We start from the raw sequence: 24,927 nt of genomic DNA, 5'->3' as shown, positions 1-24,927 counted from the left end.
AAACTGCCTAGATCCTTCCTGCCTCGATCTTGGCATTGCTGCAGAGCTAGTGCGGGTCTGCGCACATAACTGGCGGGCACTGAGTGTAGTGGACTTGGCTCTCCCTGGTGATCAACCTGTCTGTGGAGACAGCAGACGCAAACACACCGAAGCCAGCACAGTACTGAAGGCATTGCTCCCCGCTTTCATTCCAGTAAGCTAACTGTGACACTGCCTGTGCCTGTAATTTGAAGAAGTCTTTAACAGCCAAGAACAGGCGGTTTCCTGACCTTCCTTGACCCGCAATGGAGTGTGTCAGTGATGTGCTCACCAGGTTGTAACCCTGGGCCTGACGCAAAAAGATAATGTGTGAGGTGCAAGTCTCTGCTCTCACAGAGGGTCAGGTGAAAGCTTTATCACAGCAACCTCCAAGGGTCTGCTGCTGCCACCACACACACACACCCACCCCCCCACACACCCCCCTAATCCCCCTCCCTCCCCCACACCCACACCCCCCCAAAAAATAGGTGACGGTGTAGCTCGGGGACTGTGGAAATGGCCTTTTCATTACTGGCTCACTGGCTGCATTGGTACTTCCATAAAAGAAAATAAATCAGCTGTGCAGTTGGATGGATAACAGATGGATCAGATGGATAACAGCTTGTGCAGTTTTGGAAAGAGGTTAATGGTGGTGGTAATGAGAGAGAGCAGTGGCAAGTGTGACAATGAAGCTTACTGGGTCTCCATCCTTAGTGAGAGGTTGTGCTCTTCTCTGGCTACATCGAGAATTTACTCCTTGTGGGGATTACGGAGCCTGACGTTGTTATGAATAAGTAATTTCATGCGTTTTGGGAATATAGTTGCTCCATTAGGAACTTTTTTAAAAAAAAAAGTAAATTGAAGCCACAGAAATTGATGAACAGCCCCAAGATGATTACAATTCAGGGTTCAATGTTTACTTTGACGGGTTTCCAGGTAGAGATTCGAAAACAACAAACATCGAATGTCCCCGCTTCTGAACAGAGCGACGGATTTTGATCTGATTACACTCTATTAGATGTGTATATTGTTTGTGCAATTTCCCTAGTTCAAAGACAGATTTGAAAGTAACTGGTAGACAAGGAAAGATATTCAAGTGACCATATACTTGTCCAATCCAAGGTAAGGTTTTTTTTTAAAAGGGGAAGAAGAATGAAAGCACTGTGGATGCTGGAAACTCTAATGTTTCTTACAGTTGGAAATGGTGAGATAAAATTTCTTAATCAAAGATTCCAGTGATGCTACATTGCTGCGGACATATATCCTTGTTTGTTTTTCTCCCTAACACAGTTAGCTAGGTCAGCACTTATTGTCCATCCCTAATTCCCAGAGGGCAGTTAAGATCCAAATACATTGCTCTGGAGTCGCATGTAAGGAGAGTAGTTTCCTTCCCTAAAGAAATAAGGGTTTTTCCAACAATCATTAGACTCTTAATTCCAGATTTTCTTTTTGACTGAATTCAAATTCCACAATCTGCCATGACTGGGTTCGAACCCAAATCTCCAGAACATGACCCTGGGCCTCTGGATTAATAGTTCAGCAGTCATGCCACCAGACTGTTGCCTCCCTTATCTCTGTGAGTTCTCACAAAGGCAGTCGAAGTCCGTTTGGAAGCAACTTTTGAGATGGACAGAGAGAGAGAGAGAGAGAGAATGTGTTGGGACCACTGACAGAGTGCTATCAAAGAATGAGGCAAGAATACAGTGAGAACCATATTTGATGTGGGGTGTTCACAATCATATGGTACTTCAGAGTTAGAAAATGACCCAGCCAAGAAATCTTTACGTTAGAGCACGGGAAAGTACCAAAGAAATTTGAAGTGAATTCTTGGCAGGCCTTGGTTTGGTCCCAGGAGTCGTGGAGTAAAATAGAGGGGAACCCCTTGTTGGAACCAAACAGAGAAGTGGAAATGATCAACTTTGATGTGAGAGTTTAGAGCAAAAGTGTTTGCAAAACTCAGTATTTAGTTAGTAATATTTGACAGTTTAAAAAAATGAAGGTTCTTACTTAAAATATGAAAATTAATGAAGTAATTTATAATTAGGAGACTGAATTTCTTATTGAGTTGATTGCGCTCTACTGTGATCTTAACAGTATTTCACTGTGTTGGTCTGCAGCTGGTGGTAAAGTATAATTATCTGTTGATTTCAGGCCTGTCTTCAGGCCAATCAAATCACCTTTGAAGAGCATGAACATTATTTGACAGCACACGACTCATTCCTGAAGGAGTGGTGTAAGCAGTACTGTGTTTTCTGTAATGCTTCCTCATTGTGATCTACCTGGATATTGGGCAAAAATGGTGCACTCCAGGTTGTAGCACATATGGGAGGTATTCCGAGGAGTGTCTGGTAATACTACTGTTGGGAAAATGTAGCATGTCAACAGGTCACTGGCTACTTCTGTAATTCTTGCATGGACCAGGAAAGGAAGCTCATTTTTAAAGACACAAATGATAGTGTTGCGTGCAGTGAAAGAATCAACAAAGAAAAGAGCACAAATTCAGCCTGACATTTAAATTAGTAATAGAATGTGCTTCAATGATGGCTGTGCCCTTTTCTCGCAATGACAAAGTGCCCAAGGGTACTTTTGTATTTGCTGAAATGCAAGATGAGAAGAAATTACATTTCCACCAACAGATACCCAATTATGATGATGTGAAGCATATATTTTGACTGATTCCCAGTGTCTCTATCCAAGGCTGATCTGGCTTAGTTGCTGGTAAAGGAAAGGAATCTTCCAAATACCTGTGAACCTTGTCAACAAAGATTCAAGAGAAGGTTTTCACTGTAATTTTCAGCCCACAAATAATGATTAACTTGACTATTATTACTATGTCCCATGGACAGTTATGGTCAGCATGCTCATATGTAGTACTGCCAGCTGCAACTCCATGTTTCAGAGCAGTCAAGTGAGATATCATTTGGCTTCTGTCTTATAGAAATCAGTACATTGAAATGATGTCAGAAAAGAAGAACAACTTAGAAGAACGACTCTTTGTCTGCACCTTCTCTGTAGTTGTAAAACTATATTCTGCATTCTGTTCCTTGACTCTGGTCTACTTACGTAAGGTAGAATTTGTCTGGTTAACGCACAAAACAATACTTGTCACTGTATCGTAGTGCATGTGACAATAATAAATCAAATCAAATGATCTGTTGAGCGAAATTTATTTTTCGGAGTCAAAAGATTGGGAGTGGATGGTGAGGTTGGTGGACCAGTACAAATTTAGTCTTTCTGATGGGCTGCAAGTGCTCTGTTTTAAGAGAGAGATCTGTGCCAGTGAGACCGATATTATGGGATCAGACAGGCTGACTGAACATTGAGGTTAATAACAGATAGGACAAGTAAACCTCACCAAACACCTTACTCGAGCACAGCAATTCCGAAGATGTTCTGACTTTGAATCAAACAATCTTGGACATGCTACATAGGATTCTTGCAGCAAGAAGTCAGTGTAGGGCAATGGTAATATTGTTTTTGTTCGGAGCTGTGCACTCCAAGGCTTAAGGGCCATGTTGTAAACTAAGCAGAGTTGAGTGAGACTGATCTCTACTGGAGGCAATTTTACAGTTGTGAGAAATGCAACTGATGCTGTTGCTCTGCCAGTTTAACTGACTGTGCACCGATATGTACTACATCCTCTTCTCAAACCTTTTAGAACATAATTCTTGAAGCTTTCGGTTCCCTCAGCACAGAATCTGATTAATTGATCAATCTTGAAGATTTTGTGCTTGTTTGATTTTCAAAATGGCCAGTGTGAAATGTTGGCAGTTACCAGCACAAAAGAAAAACAGCATTTGGTTTTCATTTGGTTGCCAAGTTTTTCTTCAAATCTCCCAATTCTCCTCTATATTTTGAACTTGCTTTTTCGCAGTCAGTCGATCTGACAGGCATCCTGCCTCTGTCTGGATTCTTTGTGGCATCACTTGTTAAACTGGTTGCCAGACAGTACTGAAGAGAGGTTGGGTTGAGTTTTTAAAGTGCTTGCATCTAAGTGGCCTGGAGCCTATTGTTCACACTGATTTCTTTGTGTTAAAGCTGCAAAATCCATTATGTATCGATCAGCTTGCTGATGTCCTCCCCAGTGCGTGAATACAGTTACATCTGAGTAAGCATCACAGAGCTGGCTAGCTGAAGGGAAGCTTTGATTTCTTTGTCAGTGAAAATGATTTCCCCAGAATACAATACTGCTGCATTGAACTACAGATGAATCCTGAAACTTTTGTACTTCTGTTTTGCAAAGTGCACTGAACTCGCCCATTTTGCACAGCTCGTCCCTGATCGCTGCCTCATGTTTTTGAAAGAGGTGCATTTTTCCTCTTACGGGCAATGTCTCTACACCTCCTGCCATGGGACTTAAATCCCTGGAAAAATTGCTGGCTTTGTCCAAGTTCCACCCGATCAATGCAAGTGGCAGTTAGAACTCATTGCTAAATCCCATACCACTCTAGGAACAGGATGGCTTGCGCAAAAGAGCTTGGAAGTGGTGAGGTGGGAATATATATCTGTTCTGCCTCATCACTTCCAAGCTTCCATAAATGGTGGCATTCAACGAAGACTGGGGTCGGGGAGGTCGGCTTATAGAGGGACGCTCAAAGGTTACAAATGTGGAATGGTTTAGAATGGGACAACGCGGTATAGTTGTAATAATTTAGAACCAGAGAAAATTGACTGTGCCGATTTTATTCAAGGTGGAAATTGTTGAATGATTGAGGATTGGGAAATGTTTTGGGCTGGATCCAATTTTAAATAACAAAGGATAGGTTTTTGAGTGAAATGAAAGGGGCTAGGTATTACTGCAGACACAGTACAGCACTTAATTACATCTTGCTGAGGCACTGAAGAGATAAAAGACAGAAATTTAATAAGTCCTGGGATTTAATCAGTCTGCAGTCAATTTCTGGACTAGCAACCTATCACACTGTTTAAAAATTGCTACACAGATCGATCAGGAGTCCCTTAGTTGCTATTTCCATTCAGCATAAGCGTTATCAAGTAAAAGATATTCAACAACTTGCATTCATGTATTCTCCTCAATGTACGAGGTGAAACACACAATGAGGAAGGATGACCTTTTAGGTGAAGAGAAACTTGATCTAAGAGCTCGGCTATAAAGAGGGTCGCAAAAGAAGACTGAGCAGTCGAAGGGAATATTTGGGTAATGTTTAGGTGACTGATTTGGCTGATATCAGTGTTAAGGATATAAAGTATATTTTTCATCGTTCCAACTATTTGATCTCTCTTTGCCTGTTATGAAGACAAGAAGCCAAGGGCATTTAATGGCAAGCAACCTGTGTGGAATCATGATTCTCAGATATATCAAGTGCTTTGTATAATGAATCTATTTGTACATTTGAATCACTTGCACCATGTGCTTCAATGATTCTCGACTATTTCATACTCGCAAATTATATATTTGTGGAAAGAACCCTGAATAGATTCTAATTTCACCCAGTTATCTGAATTCAAATGTAATGGGCCCACGCTAAGAGTTCCCTTCATAATAGATGGTATGTCTTGCTAAGAATAATGGAAACAAACTGGGCCCATGAAATCAATGCACATATTTTAGAAATGCCCATTTGGTCTTCAGTCACGTGGCTTTAGTGTCATGCTTCTAAAGTGGCTTTGGCACTAATTAGGGAATGCAATGTTTTTTTTGGCTTTAGTAGGAATCCATGAGCAGAAATGAAATAAATGCCTTGCTTGTCTGTTTTTGTGATGTCAGTTTAGACAATTCCCTGCTGCACATAGTGACAGTATACCTACTGGTACACCTGGATAGTTGCATGGGTGGAATTCAGTCCTTTATTCTATAGCTCTTTAAGTAATTGCCATTATTTGGCTGGGCGAGTCGGGACACCGCCATTTCCCTAATCGTGATTAACTCTGTGGATAGAAGGCCCATAGTTGGAGTTCTCGCCCCACTGTCATCACAGATTAAGGCCATTAAGAGAACTTTCTTTACTCAGAGTAGTAAGGGTATGGAATGCTTTGCCTGCAATGGTAGTAGATTCGCCAACTTTAAGTACGTTTAAGTCGTCATTGGACAAGCATATGGACATACATGGAATAGTGTAGGTTAGATGGGCTTCAGATTGGTATGACAGGTCAGCGCAACATCGAGGGCTGAAAGGCCTGTACTGCGCTGTGTAATGTTCTGTGTTCTATGTTCGAACAATGGGTGCCCACTACATGGGCCAAGCTATTGGGGTTCATTCAGTATCCAGCATGATAGTCATGTTGGGTTGGCAGATGCCAATGACTGTAGACCATGTGGAATGCTTGGGAAACAAATCCTGTCAGACTTCCACACTGGTTGAGTGGATGGGTGCAGTTTTTGTTTTTGGATGGGGGGGGTATCTTTGTTGGAAGATAAATGGACTCAGCATCAGGAGGATGGATCTGCAGAGAGAGGGAGAGAGAGAGAGCCCTGCTTCTACGAATTGGCTAGCTGCTCTTGGTGGGTGGGATCTCCACTGCGGGGTCCTTAATACTGGGTAAGGCCCACAATTGGTCATTTAATTGCCTGTTTTTGCACTTAATAAGACAACCACAAGAGTCACAGGGTACCCATTTGCTGTCAGGCCAGCACGTGAGACCCCCCTGGTCTATTTTACATACCGCCCGTGATGCATTGTATGAAGGTAGTGATGCATTTTGTGAACTCCTTTTGAGAAATGCATCTGTTCACTTTTAAAGAGACTATATGCTGGATTAAATTTAAACCAAAATGCATGAGCATCACTCTGGATGTGGCAGATCTCAGCACCATTTCTATTTTGATAGAAGATGAATAGATTTCTGAAGACTGAGCTTCAGGTGCACAAAGAAGAGTGAAAGAAGTTGCAAATCCTTACTCCATGTGCTTGAACTATTCAACATGGTGGGCACAATCGTATGGGGTGTGAGTGATGTGGGCGGTGGTGAAATTTGAGTCAGAATTCGATGAGAAATCAGGTGAGGCCCATCAGGCAAGCCACGCTCATCATCTTGCTCCTCCTCCTATGCATTTCATATGCTTGGTGGGACCCGCATGAGGTAGCAGTGAGATGCTAATTGCCCATTATTGCTTGATAAGTGCCTTGTTAACACAACTTACATCCTTAATATTCAGCCTCCAATCTTACCAAATTTGTCAACAAGCTTGATTTAGGAAAACTCAACAAGGAACCCAGAGCAAACACCTGGCATACTTGGCCAACTGCTCTCTCTGAATGGCCTCCAGATAGGACACTGACATACCATCTCCGGGCCCAAATCAATGGGCATGCATCCTTTGTCTGTGGAGATTGGCATCTTCCACCTGCCGAACCAACACTACTATCATGGTATCTCTCTTAGGGATGAAGTCTGGCATCGGGCAAGCTCGAGGAGAATTGGGGGAGGACATGGTGGGCTACAGAAGGGTGCAGGAAGAGAGCTATTGGCTATAAACACCACCATGGGCTCCACAGTAACAGCCCAGAAAAGTAGAGTGGGGATCAACAAGTTGGAATTCCAGAGCTACCAACTGCGACCATGGCTCATGTCACTATTAGGTTAATGCCTGAATGATGCAGACGGCATATTGAATACTGCCTGAGAAATAGGAGTTATATGTGCAAGGGTGGGTCAACCATGTCAGCAATGTGCCATTTCTGTGTTGATGGGAGATAGCGCTGAGTTTCACAGGTATCCTGAGTGCATGGCAGCCTTTCAAAGTGGCACCTTCGCCAGGCATATAGTGTTTAAGCAGATATCCACTGGATGACACATTGTGGGGATGGGGTGTGGTAAAATGAGATGAGTTCTGCGATTAATAATCCAAGTTTGGTTAAATAGAATGAGAAATAGCGAGTTTTGAGAAGACTTGCAGCTCAAGTTGAGATTCTGGATGTAGGTTTTGCTCTCTGAGCTGAGAGGTTCATTTCCAGACATTTCATCCCCCGACGAGGTAACTGGGTAACATCTGGTCATCACCACAGGAAATGACATCACCAACCCAAAGAAACCCAAACATATAAATAGTAAGCAGGAATCATGTACACTGCTTTGTCTGAGGCCCGCTGAAGATGTTACCTAGTAGGGTGACAAAACATCTGGAAATGAACCTGCCAGCTCAGCGAGCAAACGTACACCCAGGGTGAGAAATCTCATTAGGTCTCTCAGTGAAAAATCTTCCAAAAATATCTGATGGAACTCTGATACACTGGGCTGAATCCTGTGCTTTTTTGGCTATCTCCAATGATGTTGTAAAGATATTACAACATACTTTACTCTGATCTCCAGCAGTAAATGGCACCAAACAAGGGAGCTGAGTGATTCTCTGCGATCAATGTCATCAGGTGTCCAAGTTGAAGGAGAATACCCAGAATAGTTGAATGGACTCTCTTTGGAAAAACGTGTGTCTGAGGGAGAGTGTGGGCCAACAAAGAGGGAGAGCAGACAGACAGAGAGGAATTCCTCACCCTATTGCAACCCATACAGTCATTCTCTGAATATAATGTTCATAGTTTCTTGTTTCTCCTGAATTTCCCATGCTTTTTGCAATGGCTTGTGGAAGAAAAAATCTTAGGGCCTTCTATGCATTTAAATTTCATTTTTACGCCATGAATCCATCCTCCAATTTAAAGGAGAGATGGTAGATCTATCCAAGTATGTTCAGCGACCTCTCTGTTTAATTTGGTTAGCAATATCATAAATTCTAAGACTACAATGCAAGCAAGACATAATGGAACAAAATCAGATCCAAGCGTATCTATGTGTGTATGCAGCTACCAGATACAATCCATTTCAGAAAAGCATATTCAACAACGGGATATGGACACTGCTAGCAAGACCAGGATTTGTTGCTCCTCTCAAATTGTCTTTCGGAAGCTTTGGTGAGTTGCTTTCTTAAACCTGTTAGTTTTGTTTATGACTTCAAACCCACATTGTCTCCATTACTCAACTATGTTTTTAAGTCAAGATGATAGTTGGCTTGGAGGGGAACTGACAGACGATGGTGTTCCAATGTTTTTGCTGCCCTTGTCCTTCGAGGTGATCGAGGTTGTGCTAGCTGCTGTTGAAGAAGCCTCAGAACCTTGGATAATTGTTGCAGTTGTTATAACTTCGCTGGGAAGATTACAACAATAATCATGCTCTACTTTTTCACAAACCATCCCAAAATGGATCAATCCCAATGAAAGTACCGTGGTGACCAATTTGACTCACTATCTGACTGCTATTCAGGACAAAAGCAATTCCCACTTAGTTTCATCATTAACCGCAAAAATGTTTCTGTATTTTAACACTCAAAAATCTAACAGAAAAGTGGGGAAGGATTTATAATTTACTGCTATGCTACTTAAATTGTACTCAAATTCAAAGTCCCCAAACATACCAGCTCTCATTCATGTTTTAGACAGATAAAAGATCGCAGTACTAAAAGTAAAGAAACAAGTTATAGATCAGATGAATGTAATTCCAAAATCGCAAGTTAACATTTCAAAGATGGGTTAAGTTATGTCTCAGCCTTTTTTGATTATTTGCATTGATAGCAAGCTAATGTTTGTCGTCTCATAGTTGTTCCTTGAGTAAATCAGATGGACCCAAGTTGTAGTGTTAGGATTCTTTCTTTTGAGCATTTTTGGCTTTTCTGTGTTGCTCCCCACATCGAGCAAGTGACAGCACAAGGGAGAGATGGATCTTTCAGAGTCTGGATAATTCTTTCTCTGCTGCCCTGGTATTTACAACTTTACAGTTTAATTTGGGGAGTGTCATCGGGCAGAATGTCTTTAACTCAAAAGACATTTGGTGCTGCTCAGTCTCTCATTCTCCCTGTTAATACTTCAAAGAAACATTGCATTACACAGCTCAAAAATATGAAGCACGTTCTTTTCAAGATACAAAACTCTACTGGTATTTCAATTGTTAAGTCGTCCAACTTTGATTCCATCTTCTAGTTGCAAAAAAAGAAACAGATGTGGTCTCTGACACAGTGCATCTTCTAGGTGGTACAGAGTGCTGCTACTATGCATCGTGATGGGAGAAGTAAATGCTAAAGATTGTGAATGCAGTGCCAATCAAGTTGGCTACTTTGCCCTGGTCCGTGATAAACTTATTGCCTTGTTGGAGCTCAGCTTAACCAGACAAGTGGGGAGTATTCCCTCACATTCCTGACTTGTGCTTTGTCATTGGTAAATAAGCTTTGGGCAGTCAGGAGATGAGTTATTCCTTTCAGGATTCCCAGCCTCTGATCAGTCCTCCAACCACAGGTTCACAGACAGGTCCACTTAAATTTCTAGACAATGATAACTCCCAGGAGAGAGGCTGGTCTGCTACAACACGCATTTTGTTAATGCCAATTTGCTGTACTGTGATTGACAAATTGGGGACATTATTTCTTAAGCATGAACTTTTAAAATGATTATAGCTCCAACACTTTAAGTAATGTTTCTAAAACATGATCTTTCTATAACATGGAGTTGCACAAGAATGCAACTATTACATTGTAGAATACAAACTGTATTGATGGTGGAAGCTTTGTTGAATTTAACATTGTCGTTATTTTTATTGTTAGAGGTGGTTTTGCCTGGAATTATTGTAATTTGTTGCAATTAGCTACTTACCAGTCTGATGCTGATAAGTTTTAGCTGCACATGGGCACAGACTAAGTCATTATCTGAGGAGTTGTGGATGCTGCTAAACATTGAGCAATCATTTAATGAACATGCCACTTCTGACTTAATGACAGATGGAAGGTCATTGATGAAGCTTAAGGTGATTGGGCCTGGGGAAACTATGTTAGCTATGCAAAGGTTTGTGTTCAACTCCCAGAGCTGTATTTTAATGTCTGAAAACAAGTTATTAAAAATATCTATGTTAACTCCGACTCCAGCAATGTTCAGTTTCCCCAATCCTCTTCAGTTTTGCTTGGGTTCCTTGGTGTCACGTTTGGTTAAATGCTGCCTTCAGGTCAAGGGAGCATTTCTTGAATTCAGTTCTTCTGTCGACAGTTTGTACAGGCTGGGATGAAGCCTGAAGTTGAATTACCTGGCACCTTCAAAATTGAGTATTGGTGTGTATATTTTAAATGCCTAATTGCATATTGATAGAACTGTCAATGGCACCTTCTGTCACTTTGCTGATGATTAAGAACAGATTGATTCGATCAGCAATTGGCTCGGGTGGATGTTTTCAGCCTTCTGTGGAAAGGATATCCCTGGGCAATTATGCGCATTAAGTTTAGTTGTTGTCTGGGAACAGCTCCATGAGAGGTGTGGCAACCTCCTGAGGAATATATCTTCACTACAGCTGGGATGTTTCTGTCCCGTATTTTTGTGTATCAAGCATTCTCCGCCATTTTTGGATATGCTGAGGAGTGAATTAAATTGGTTCAGTCTGTTATAGTTGTGACCTCAATACGACACTGAACTGGATCATCAATTCCTCTATCTTGTCAAGGAAGATGGCTGTGAGTACTTCAACCTTGTCTTGAACACCCGTGCTGCGTTCTGCCATCATTCAAGATGGAGATATTAGATGAGATTACCCACAGTGTGGAAACTGGTCCTTCGGCCCAACAAGTCCACACCGACCCTCCGAAGAGCAACCCACCCAGACCCATTCCCCTACATTTACTGCTGCGATTAACACTACGGGCAATTTAGCATGGCCAATTCACCTGACCTGCACATCTTTGCACTGTGGGAGGAAACTGGAGCACCCGGAGGAAACCCACGCAGACATGGGGAGAATGTGCAAACTCCTCACATACAGTTGCCCGAGGCAGGAATTGAACCCGGGTCCCTGGTACTGTGAGGCCAGAATCCAGCTGTATCATTAAATAAAAGATTCATTGAATAAAAGCTTGGAAACGGCAATTTACATATTGAAGTGCTGCATCATACATGTGCATTTATGGCTTAAGGAAAACAAGCAATAGAGATTTTAAAAATAGGAATAGGGACAACAGCAAAGAAGAGCAACCTCAGGATTGAGAATGACGGTGGAAGCAGGACCAAAGCAAGATTGAACCAAGAGGAGAGACAGCAGGTCAGGCAGCATCCGAGGAACAGGAGAATCAACGTTTCGGGCAAGAGCTCTTCATCAGCACCACACTCGACTCTGATTTCCAGCATCTGCAGTCCTCCCTTTCTCCCAAAAAAAAGAGACAGTTGAAGGAGTCCATTGCAGTAGAAATGGGCATCAGGGACCTGAAAAATAGTGTGGAAACAGGAAATGAGAGAAGTGGGGCTATATCATTGATAGCAGCAAAAAACAAGAAGTGCACACAAGTACTACGCAGCAGGAAGTCTGTGCCTAACATTGTGATCATGAACATTGTAACGTTACCATATGTGATGATTTGATTGTATCTTCTTAAAAAAAATGAACTCAGTTACTTGTACTACGTTGATGCAACTGCAAAAATAATGTATGCTGTGAATCTATATAATTTGAATGAGCCACAAATAGTTTCATCCTTGGGAACAGCAATTTAAACATTTATGAGAGAAGCCTGCCTGAGCAAGGTTAGTCAGCTTTTTCAAGGTTAGGCTGGCAGTAGATCAAGTGGAGACTATGTGAGCCAGTTAATTAATTGGTGACTAAGAAAAATAATGAAACTAGCCTGTGGGAGGGCTAGGACCTACTGGTACGTAGAGCAGGAGTTAATATTGTAACAGGGTCAAAAGGTCTGCCGAACAGTACCTAAGGCAAGAAAACACTCTGCCTTTTGGAGCTGATAATTTCTTTGAAGGAAATAGATGGGTAAGGTGAGTTGAGTCATCCAAAAGCTGAATTGCTTATTGCATTGACATGGTGGAAATGTGATTAAACATTCAATGTGTTTGTAATGCAGCACACATGCTGTAACTCCCAGAATGATGTCCAGGCAAGGTGTAAGAAGTAGAAGCAAATGTACCCAGAGGATGAAAATTAAGTCATGCAACATAAAAGCAAAATGATCATAACCTAAGAGGTAATCCTGTCTTGTAACACACGTCTGAGCACTTCCCCCGGAACCAGACTGTTGCTCTTTTTGTTTCTGAAATAGGTTTCAAGCCTGTTTAAATTCCACTTTACTATTTTAAACATTTTCCAATCACTTTTGACCAAATCGAATTGTGCAGCATTTATTACTTAAGTCAGTAATGTTGTGGTGTTTATTTGTGGTGGCAGCTTAAAGACACAGGCTTCAGCCAGCTTCATTTTCACATCACATTTGTGGATTTTATGCCTTACTGCTCGGTGATGGGTCAGGACATCATGTTGTCTATTTGTGGATTACTTGCAGCAATAGGTTGGCCGTCGGTATCATGCAACATGACGACAAAAAGACTCGTATTTCTGTAGAACCATTCACAACTGCAGGGTGTCCCAATTGTTTACAGCCAGAGAGGTGCTTTTGAAGTGAGGCTGCTACTGTAACATAAGAGATGTAAGCAGCGAGCCCTCTCAGACAGTAATGTCATAATGAGCTGATCTGTTTTGGTGATGTTGATTGAGAAACGAATAGTGGCACCAAGGAAAACTTGCTTCCTCTTCTTTGAGAACGTATCACGGAATTGTTTGCATCCTCCTGAGAAGACCGATTCGCCTGTCATCTGAAAGTGTCATTCTGGACTGGCAGTGTAGATCGTGTGCTGAAGTCTCTGCTGTGGGAATCATGCCCTTTTTACCTTTTTGATTCTGAAGCGAGAGTGCTTCCCATGAAGAACTGCTGATGGCCCCCTCAAAACCTATTCCCTGATATATAAAACGCCCTTTTAAAATGTAAACCTTACGGCTACTGAGAGATCCATACCTCCAAGATATAGCACCAAATTTGGGAAAGTTGGAGATCGCCTTGTCTCCTTCCTTTTTCACTGGTGCTGCAGGCTTGTGAACCGTGCTCAAACTGGTGAGTTCCAGTTGAGAATGTTTCAGACAAAATAATGGGGGCAGAAGATTTAATTAACAAAACATGATAAATCTACAGTAGAGGCAAGGCGAAAGCTATTAACATAAGAAGTGAGAAACGAGCCAAGACCCAAAGGGAACAGCAAGTCGGGTAACTCAAAAAGTAAGTCTAGAAGTTACGTTCGTAAAAATAACTAAGCTAAAGATTCTGCCAATGTGACTGCACATAGAATTTGAGGAAATGGACTAAGAAAACAAGTAGAAATAAGTAAGTCAGAAGATATAGCTGCAGGATAACAAGGATTGGAGCTTGAATATTAAAGCATTTTGGAGGGTAAGGAATCATGGAAATGTTGAAGGGGTGAATCTGTTCACAAATGATGGCATTAAAGGCACAATAGAGAGAGATGACCTAAATTCAGGAATGTCGATGTGATTGAGATGATAAAAGATAAAGGCAAGAAGTCACTTGCAGGAGTGGTGTGGACTCCCCCTTATACTAACTGCATTGCAGGATGAAGTAAAAAAAAAGAGAACTTGCCAGAAAGTACAACGTTAATCATGGGAGATGTTAATGTCCATGTAGCATAAATAATCAGGTAATCAAACATCGCTCAAATGAGGAATTCCTAAAAAAATTATGGGGCAGTTTCTTAGAACAGTGCATTCTGGAGCTGACCAGACAGCAGACTATATTAATCCTGGTGTTCTGTAACAAGATTGATGATTATTTAATTCTCATAGTGAAGTTGCCCGCACATAATATTAATCACTGAATTTTACATTCAGTTTGATGGAGAAAAGATTAAGTCCAACAGTAGTGTTTTTAACTTAAATAAGGACAATTATGAGGGCATTCAGAACAGAGCAAGATAAACTGAACTAGTCAATTAGGTTCAGGGATGGATGATTAAAGATGCATTGGTAGGCCTTTAGATGGATTCTTCAGAATACACAGAATGGATACATTCCAATGAGAAAGTAAAATTCCAATGGGAAGACTGTTGTAGACCAGGCCACACCCTCCCAAAACATTTCAAGAAGGTAGCCCAGACTCTAACTTTACTCGTTGTTTTAAGCAGGTGTACAGTGGATATTCCAGGAGTGATGCAGCTGGTTCAACCACTTTGTTTTAAGCAAAACAGAGTTTATTTACAACGTTACTGAATGAAACACAAACAACAGAATACGGAATACTGACTAACTTAACCTCTCTGAAAACCCACAGATCATCCTAACTTAATGATGCTGTTCCAAATACTTGCAACAATCCCCATAAATGCCCCTTGGCCCAAAAGGAAAAATCAAATACAAGTTCTCACAAGATAGAAGTCAGAGTGAGAGTGCCAGCCTGGATCTGCTTCTGTGGGTCCAGCAGCCTTTCTTCACATTACTGCTTTAAAAAAAACAAACCAGAGTAAAACTGAACTGAGAGAACTGGCCACACCCCTTTCATTGTGTAAGTGTTTTCTTTAAATTTGAAAGCCTCGACCTGAGGCAGTATCTGTTAGCTATTATCAAATTGGCCCTAAAACCCAACACCCCAGACTTTTCAGAGTCTGTGTTGTTCATAACATTTCTGGAAACAGAAACCAAGGACTACATAACCTTGTTAAATGAACATCTTCATCACAAAGACCCACCATATCGGAAACTGAAATCATTAACTTAATATCCAACTTAAAGTAATTAGTTGTGCAAAGGTGGATGGCATACCAGAAGATTGGATTGAATATGGTAAAAACTGCAAAGAATAAATGAAGTATTAGTAAAGAGTTATTAATAAGACATGGATGTACATAGAACATTTGTAAAAAACAGGTGGAATGAGTTATTGTGATGAAGATTTGGAAATTTGAGTTTTAAAGTGAGTAGAATCATGTACAGCTTTAAAATTGATTTGAATTTCTGTGCTTCAGGTGTTATGAAAAATAGGCATTTTGAGTTCTGCAAGTTGGCATAGGTTGTTTGGAGATTTGTTTACCTGCGTTTCACCATATTCTTCTGCATGTGTTAAACCCTTGAGGTGAACTATTCAGTGTCAGAAACAAGGGCTGGATGAAAGAAAAATAATTGAACTATTCCCTCAGAAAATGAGTACTATAACGTAGAGACAGAGACAGAATGAGGGTTTTTAGAAAGCCAGAGCTATCCAGAAGGATATTGAGTGTAAAGGTTTCTTTCAGAGAGGGAAGCAGGTTACTCAGAGGAAAGAAAGACCAGTAGCAGCAGCAGTCTTAAAAAATATCCAGTAAGAGAAAAAAAGTTTGAAGTAGCATCATGTCAATGACAAGAATTCTTCAGAAACAGCAGGCTATGGAAAAAGAGTGTAAGGAACTCATTTTTGGAAATAAGTGAATTGTGCAAAAAGTTAGTTTGAGGATCACAGGAAGAAATAGTAGATATTATTATAATGGTCAGTTTTTGTTGCAACAAGTTTGGCTTCAAGATGTCATCTCTGGTATATGCAAGCATACTGCTAGCAATGGCCATACTGCTTGCAGTTTTACTGAAGACACAATTACATGTGCTGGAATTATGTAGACCAGGCAGATTTGTGCGTATGGCTGATTTTTGACTACAGGGTTAACATTTTGGAGTTCATAGTTTCAGCCTTGCACAGCTGAACCTGATGTTCAAAAATTGTAAGCACCAATGCCACTTAAAGATCAGATGCTGACTATCTGTTAAAGTGTTCCTTGTCTTTCACTGTCTGTTAGTGCCTGCAGGGAGTGAAGTGGCAAGTGCTAAAGGACTTTGTTGAAAATATTCTGGTACATGTAACAATGCCATGGGAATTGTCAGATGCATTCCTTTGACTAATAGAATGAGCTGAAAGGACACAGACGGACATTCCAATGGAAGAGGAAGGTGGAGGTAATTTTCAGTTGGGATTCTCTGGAATGATTGTCCTGCATGAATCCCTTCAGGGAGCAAAAGATGAAATATCTATAGGTCACAAAGTGTTTACATACTGACATCTGCCACCCACTATAGCCACAAATGCAAATTCAAAGCACAACATGGTTAATATTGCCAATCTATGTGAAGATGGTGTTGACCATGAAAGTTTGGGTATTTAGGTCCTTCCTGATAGCAGTTGACAATATTAACATTTCCCGTGTTGCATGAGGGAAGTCACCAATGTTCTGTATTCCAAGACACATGCACATAGTTTCTTCTTTCTTGTGGTTCCACGTTGCCCATAATCAGAATGCCGGTGAGATTCGATTCCCTACAGTGTGGAAACAGGCCGTTTGGCCTAACCAGTCCACACCGACCCTCCGAAGAGTAACCCGCCCAGACTCATCTCCTTTGACTAATGCACCTAACGCTATGGGCAATTTAGCATGGCCTGAACATCTTTGGACTGTGGGAGGAAACCAGAGCACCCAGAGGAAACCCATGCAGACACTGGGAGAATGTGCAATCTCCACACACAGTTGCCCAAAGCTGGAATCGAACCTGGGACCCTGGTGCTGTGAGGCCACTGAGCCACCGTGCTGAGAGGGTGTGCGCGCTGTTTATACGGGGGCTACTTATCATTGCTGATGTGTTTCACACCAACAGGAACTCTGTTCCCTCAAATTCCAGTTGGTTTGTCAATGTAGGTGGTGGATCATATAAGACAGTGCTATTCTAATTTGCACTTGTCACAACACAGTGAAGGGTGCCTCATGAATAATAGGGCTATTCATTGACAATTTTGCTCCTGGCTCTGGTGCGCAAACCATAAACATGTTGACAGCATTCATAATATTAAAGCATGCTACTATTTTTAAAAAATAAATTCTCTCAGGATATGGCTGTCAGTGGCTGGGTTCAGTGTTTATTGCCTATCCCTGACTGACCTCAAGTAAGTAGTGGTGGTAAGCTTCCTCCTTGAATGTCTGCAGACCATGTGGGTTGATCCACAATGCTGTCAGAGAGGGAGTTCCAGGATTTTGACCCATTGGAGAAACATTGATATATTTCCAAATCAGGATGGTGAGTGACATGGAGGGGAACTTGCAAGTGGTGCTGTTCCCATGTCCCTGCTGCCATTGTACTTCAAATGATTGTGCTCATGGGTTTGGAAGGTGCTGTCAAAGGTTGGAGGTGGTGGATTTCTGCTGTTTATCTTGTAGGTGATACACAGTGCTGTGGCGATGTGGTGAAAGCAGTGAATTTTTGTGGATTGGATACCAGTCAAGCAGGCCGCTTTGTTCTGGCTAGCCCCAAGATTTTTGAGTGTTGTTGGAGCTGCATCCATCCAGGCAAATGGAGAGCATTTTATCTGCTGCTAACATGTGCCTTGTAGATGATGCACAGGTTTTGGGGAGTCAAGAGTAAGGATACACACTGCAGGATTCCTAATCTCCGACCTATCCTTGTGAGACAAAAGTGAGTACTGCAGACGCTGGTGATCTGAGTCTGGATTAGAGCGGTGTTGGAAAAGCACTGCAGGCCAGGCAGCATCCGAGAACCACTTTTGCCTGAAACGTCGATTTTCCTGCTCCTCGGCATTCAATGGCAATGCCACTAAACCTCAAGTGTCAGTAGTTAGATTCACTTTTGTTAGAGATAGTCATTGCCTAGCACTCAAGTGGCTTAAAATCGCAGTTCCCATTTGTCAGTGTCAAAACGGAATTTAATTAGCAGGGATCTGTGAGAGCAAAACAAATCAACAATACTCAAAAAAAAATCAATTGAACTGACAATAATCAGCCTTTATTGTAAATACTGCCGCAGTGTGACTGAAACTTAGCAGGAGGAGAGATCCAAATAATTCAATATTTCCCTTCCAAGTTTTGTGCCTTTACAAAGGAAAGGTGTACATTATGCACTTTAAAATATGCTGAGGAATTTACAGATTATCATGAAATGTATGTCACCTGTAACAGTGAATCTTAGTCCTTAAAAAAATAATCATTTGCGTCATTCCATAACTCTGTTTCTATTTTACAGCTAAAATCTGCAGTTTGAAATATACAAGAAGCTGTTAAGAAGATTGCTGAAATTTTATCAAACTTATAGAATTTGTTTACATTCAGATTGGTCCTGAAAGCCTTTTCTGACCTTTTGCCACTGTCCTTTTAACTTACTGAATTATAACTTGAAAGTTGACTAATTGTTTTCCCATCATGCAATGTTAAATGTTCCCCACAATACCACATCAGGCCAAGCCTGGATATTTCCTGGGTCTGGCTGCATTTTGACGTGGGCTGCTTCATTATCTCAGGAGCTGTGAATGTTGCTGAACATTTCACATTCATCAGTCAGCATTCACACTTCTGACCTTAGGATGGAGGCAAGTTCCACAAAACATCTTTGGCTCTAAACAAGTAGACTATTGATACGTCATAACAGAATGAAAAGAGTATAAATGTTAAGTAAATTGTATCATTAAGGTGAGTACATGGAGGGTACTGGTTGAATAAGTATTTTCGCTCGTATACAGTATAAAAGGTGTTGCTGGACACTGGTGTGGATGGTAGGTAGGTGGGAGGGAGAGTTGCATAAAACTGAGCCTGTAAATAATCTATTGTCAAGAAAAGAACTTGTCTCTAGATTTAAACTTTATCAAAGGGCTTGAATTTCTCATCATAGGATTGTGCAGTCTGAAAAAATAGAGATGAGTGAATTGCATTTTCCAAATGGTTGCCATTATCCCTTGCGCTCGTGTAGTGGAATCCACCAAAGAGTGACTTTCACTGCATGGCCAGCCCTGCTCAAACATTTATTGAACTGATTTTTTTTTAAAATGCAACGCAACTTTATATTCCCTGGAAGTCCTCAAGCGAAGGTTCTTTGATCGCTGAAAAGGTACCTTTCAAAGACAGAGTTTCTGCTTTCTCACAGGAATGGGGATCATCGATGTTTTCACACAAACGGGACAGACTCTCAACATTTATTTTGCTTCCCTTAGGAAATTGACAGTCCAGCCTTGACAGAAAAGCTGCAGCTTGGTTTTCCTCGCAGCTGTGTGGAGGTAAGCCTGGATTTCATCAACCCAGAACTTGTCTAATACTGTGAATTGGGAATATAAACATACTCCAATGGTGAAGGGCACATGTGATTGATAATGAATGTTTTACCTGTGACTGAACATCCGAGTGTTCCTGTAAGAACTTGAAATCAAACCAAAAAGTGTCAACTTTAAAAAAAGAGTTTAAAAACTGGAGACCGTGTTATTCTTTTGGTTAAAGTTATCGCCCCAGATTGTAGGACAGTAACCTGCAACTAAGCAATGTGTGTTCCGGTGAGAACTGTTACTTTAAATTTTCTTTTTAGATCATTTTCACTGTTGCATTTGTTTGTTTTTCATTCTGGAATATTGCCAGTTATACAGAAATAGTTATATAAATAGAAATGATTTGCACAGAAAATTTAGCAGTGCATTATATCTTTCAGGCAAATTACTGAATTTATCACTTTTCAAACACACAAAAGCCCTTTCATCATACATGCCTGCTCTGCTTATTCAATTGTACAAGCCTCAAATAGAAATCTGCAGACATTATCTCTGAGATGAACTGATAGACATTTATTCACAGTCAGTTTCATTGAGTAAATATATTTAAATATAAGTCTGCTGCATTTGTAGTTTTGGTTCGTTTTTGCTCTTTTCATTATCTGTCCGTGGGATATGAGCGTCACTATCTGGGCCAGCATTTTTCTTTGCTCTTAATTGCTGTTTGAGTATTGAGCCTTCTTGAACTGCTGTAGCCTGGTGTGCTGTAGATACATTGTCAATGCTTTTATGGGGAAAGTTTCAGGCTTTTTACCCAGCGACCGTGAAGAGTATGAACTTTTCTATATCAGATGGAAAATTGAAGGGGTCCCAGTTCCCCGTACTGGCAATGTAGGTATTTTTTTATTTTCTGACTACATGAGTTTGTTAGATCCTGTCAATTTATGAATGAATAATTTATTGTCACATATCTTGAAGACGCAGTGGAAACTGTTTTGTCACCTCAATCTGGCACCATTTTGAGTTACAATAAGGATAAAAAGAAACTACATAAATTTAAGTTGATCTTCTCTTCAAACTGGGATCTCAACCATGGCTTTAGGGCTTTTGCAAGGTCTCTGAAAGATGGGCCTCAAGGACTCCTACTCTGGGAACAGCAATGATGATGCTGATGCCTCAGACGACCCCAAATCCCCTTTTGCCACTACCAAGAGTCCAGGCTATGGCCCACCGCTGGCAGGATTCCTGATCCATGCTGCTGACACCACAGTCACCATCCTGCCAACACCGCTCCAACCTCAGAAATGAAGAAGAAAAAGGAAAAAAAGGCAAAAAAATACATGGAGGAAACAATACAACCTGCCTGGAGAGGACCAGCTGACGACTTGCACTGATTCCTCATTGCTATGGGGACTCGGTGCATTATCAACTGGTATGAGACTGTGCAAAATCATTTCAGATTGGATCTCTATGGCTTATAGTGAGCGAGATTGGTGACTTGTCACCACGTTAGCCCTGGGCTAAATTCCAAGCCAGACAAGAAGGTAGGGTGCAAAATCTACTGCTTCGACACACTTTCTGAAAATGCTTTGGCGTCAAATGTGAATGTTGAGAAAGTATCAGAACTCCTTGTCAATTTTCTCTGGCCAAGTAACTTGTCACTCTCTGCATTAATAGTTCTTGATCTGTTCATTGATGTAAACTTGGCTCCTGTACACAAGGATTCAAGCTGTCCTTCGTGGGATCAGAGCAAATTTGTTTGTTTTTTTTTCTGAAGTTGGCTGAGTGGTAGCATTGTTGCTGAGTTAGATGGTTGTAGGTTGGACTTCCATTCCAGAGATCGGAACACAACATCTCGACTGATTCGCCAGTGCCTTATCACTGGAGGTCCAGCTCAGGCTCTTTCTACCGTCTTAGGTGAATACCAAAGAACTCATGGCACTGTTTTGAAATGGAGCATGGGAGTCCTTGGCGATATTTATCTTACAACTGATATCATTAAAATGTGCACCAATTAGCTGCCTCATTTGCTATGAGCATGATACTTGCCGAAAAGTGCTTCCGTCATTTGTCAGGCATTTAGGATGTTGTAAGGTCATGAAAGGTTTCTGTAAATGCCAGTTTTCTTTCTCTTTTAAGGATTAAGACAGTGGTTAGCCATTGGTATTTTACTCCATTGTGTCTTAAATTAACAGAAAATAAACTGCTCTGCAGCAGCACATCCCAATGGCGGGGGGTATATGTTCAGTTAATCTCAAGCCTTTCTGATGCACTCGGAGGTGAGATTTAAATTGGAGCAGTTCAGCACTGGATACTGCCATCAGCATTTGGATATAGTTGTCATTTCTGCTTGGATGTCATTTTTATCCAGAAGCACAAGCCTTTTTTTAAAAAAAACTCCCAATGAACTTGTGACATTTGGAAGAAATATCTCTGGAGAGCTCTAATTGCTAAGCTTTGCATCACCAATATATCAGCAAGCTTAAATAAATGCCCAAAGCAGGTTCTCTTGCTTTAGAAACAAATGCGAACAAATAGGACTTATTTCTAATTCTGTCTGCATTAAAAAATAATATTCCAAGGTGCCCACGTCTCCATCAAAGGAGCTATCAGTGCTGATTGACTACCTTTGACATAAGATCTTCATCACTTTTCATGGCTGTGCGACATGGAGGCTGTAATTTTGTCGCAAGAGAAAAAACCTCTCTTGAGACTGCAAAAAGCATCATAGGTGAAACTGTCAAACTGCATGCAACTGTTGCCATTCCTCCACAGCACAGAGGTGCGATTGACAAAAATAATATTGTGTGATGCATCTGCTTCTCTTGGAGCGATTGGTGTCCAGCAGAGGCAATACATGGAGACAGGGAAGAAAACCATCTCCTTCCACACAGAGTTGGAATCTCCCCATATTAATATAGAGATGCTGTTCCAGGCACCAAGAAACGGCAGCAGTTTGAGAAAACACAAGCCTGTCCCCATTAATGCTCAAAGACCAAATAACAGTAGAAATTGACAAGACTTTGCAATGTGCTGGCAAACAAGTTTGGCTATTATTTGTGTGTTTGTTGGGGTCAAAATCATTTCTTTTGTGGTCAAATTTAGTTTTGCAATTTCCTTTAGATTCACAGTTAAAGACCATAAGACATAGGCTATTCAGCCCAGCATGTCTGTTCTCCCATTAAGTGTGATCATGGCTGATCTGATCATCCTCAACTCCGCTATCCTACCTTTCCCCATCATCCCCGATATCCTCACTGATTAAAATTCTGTCTCAGCCTTGAATGTACACAATGATGCAGCCTCTGCAGGAACGAATTTCACAAATGCACTACCCTCTGAGAGAAGAAATTCCTTATTGGATAACCAGTATCAGAAAAACAAACAAATTCAAATTCACTCTGAAGGGCAGTTTGAATCCTTTTGTATATAATTAACACAGGAGCCAAGTTTACATCAATGCACAGATCGAGAATTATTAATGCAGCGGGTGACAAGTTACTTGGCCAGAGAAAATTGACAAGATGTTCTGACATTTTCTCAATGTTTGGCACTTGGCGCCAAAGCACTTTCACTCTGCCTTACAAGTACAATTCTTTGTTCTGAGATTATGCCCTGTGCTCCTAGACTCTCCCACAAGGGCAAACAAACTGCCAAGTCTCCTCAGAACCTTGATTATTTCAATAAGATTACCTACAAGAGCATTGGTTGACCCTTATCTCTCAAGGCTTATCTTATCATAGAGAAATCAACAGGGAATTACAGGCTCCCTAATTCCCAGTTAATTCAGAAAACAAGTTTTGAACAACTTCCTTTTGTTCGCAATAAAATTGATGGGCTTGTTCTTCATTTGCTTTCTACTTGAGGCATTTGATGTAATTCCCTTTCTGCTCCGCAGAATCTGAGGGACCATCTGCAGGACTAGAGCCCCCAATGTCCTTCCGAGGAGAAGGCGATACATTTATGGTTGACTCCTGAATCTACCGTAGCGGTTTTGTTTGTAGAAACGGAATTGAAGAAAAGAAGCAAAGTGATGGATTACAGCACTGTACAATTGAAAGTTTGTTTGATTTTCACCATATCAAAATGGAAACCAGAGGTTTAAAGGAAGCTTGAGGATAAGGTGTTATATTGGACGTTGAATTGTCAATGGGTTTATTTTAATCATTTCATTGTTGTTCAGCGACATCATTTTAGGAAGTGAAACAATCTAGTGACTCACATAGCCTTGTGGAAGATGCAAGCTGAAGCAGCTGTGTGTTCTAATAAAGCTCCTGTTTCATATACCTCTGCTGACTCAATGGCTAGGTTGTGGCTCAGAATACCACGGACGTCGCAGGTTCAATTCCTGCTCCAATTGAAATAGACTTAAGACCTCTTTCCTTGCCTGCCCCTTGCTTGATGTGGAGTGCTGTCCCTAAGCTGTGTAACTGCATGTTTTTAACAGAGAGGAAGCCTATGGGCTCCCTGGATTATGGAGAATTACTAACCTACCTGCACAGTCATGGTGAAGGTGGGTTGCAGTGTGGAGTTCATTGTATTCTGCCTATCCAATAAGAATAGCAAAGATGGATAATCTAACATGTCTGACCTGGTGACCGTCATTGAATTCCACCTTTACTTTTCTCCCCTTTCTGGTTTTTCCTCCCCTTTCTTGTTTTTCCATTCATTTACAAGCCACACCTGATTGCTGCATCTCGTCCTATTTTGGATTCAATCCACCTCCATATCCCCTCTTAATTAACTGCATACTGAAATGAAGTTTCTAACACCAGCCAAATACCAATCAGTTTGGCTCTGGATCCTGTTTATTTCCCGGCAAAACTACCAATGCTTCCCTGCCCACCAGGTAGAATCTTCCTCCGACTCCAATCATTATGAAGCCTGTATTGAAAGTATCGTCAGTCTTTGCTTCTAAGTAAATGAATCAATAATTGCAGTCAGACTTCTGTCCAGCGAGGTCATTAAAAACATCTTTTTTAAACAATTGCACGTAATAACAGATCGATTGTAATGCAATGCCTCACCTTTGGCAGTGGCAGAGGTTAAATATTGTCAGCCAATATAGTGAATAGCTGGCCCACAACAGA

The 24,927-nt window shown here is 41.1% G+C and overlaps 1 protein-coding gene across 12 annotated transcripts in view; it reads left to right on the top strand.

The window, feature by feature from the left end:
• The window catches only part of LOC140476467 (alpha-(1,6)-fucosyltransferase), a 741,369-nt gene that overhangs the window by 434,862 nt on the left and 281,580 nt on the right, over positions 1 to 24,927 (top strand). For 9 of the 12 annotated variants that reach the window (XM_072569145.1, XM_072569136.1, XM_072569134.1 and 6 more), the window contains one exon: positions 19,793 to 19,855. The exons of the other annotated variants lie outside the window; for them this stretch is intronic. The gene's annotated coding sequence lies outside the window, so the exon portion shown is untranslated. The remainder of the gene's footprint in view (positions 1 to 19,792; positions 19,856 to 24,927) is intronic. 12 annotated transcript variants of the gene reach the window in all.

Source organism: Chiloscyllium punctatum, chromosome 4, assembly GCF_047496795.1.
Source record: "Chiloscyllium punctatum isolate Juve2018m chromosome 4, sChiPun1.3, whole genome shotgun sequence".
NCBI lineage: Eukaryota > Metazoa > Chordata > Chondrichthyes > Orectolobiformes > Hemiscylliidae > Chiloscyllium > Chiloscyllium punctatum.
The sequence above is the reverse complement of the archived record's forward strand: the minus strand, read 5'-3'. Positions and strand labels throughout refer to the sequence as shown.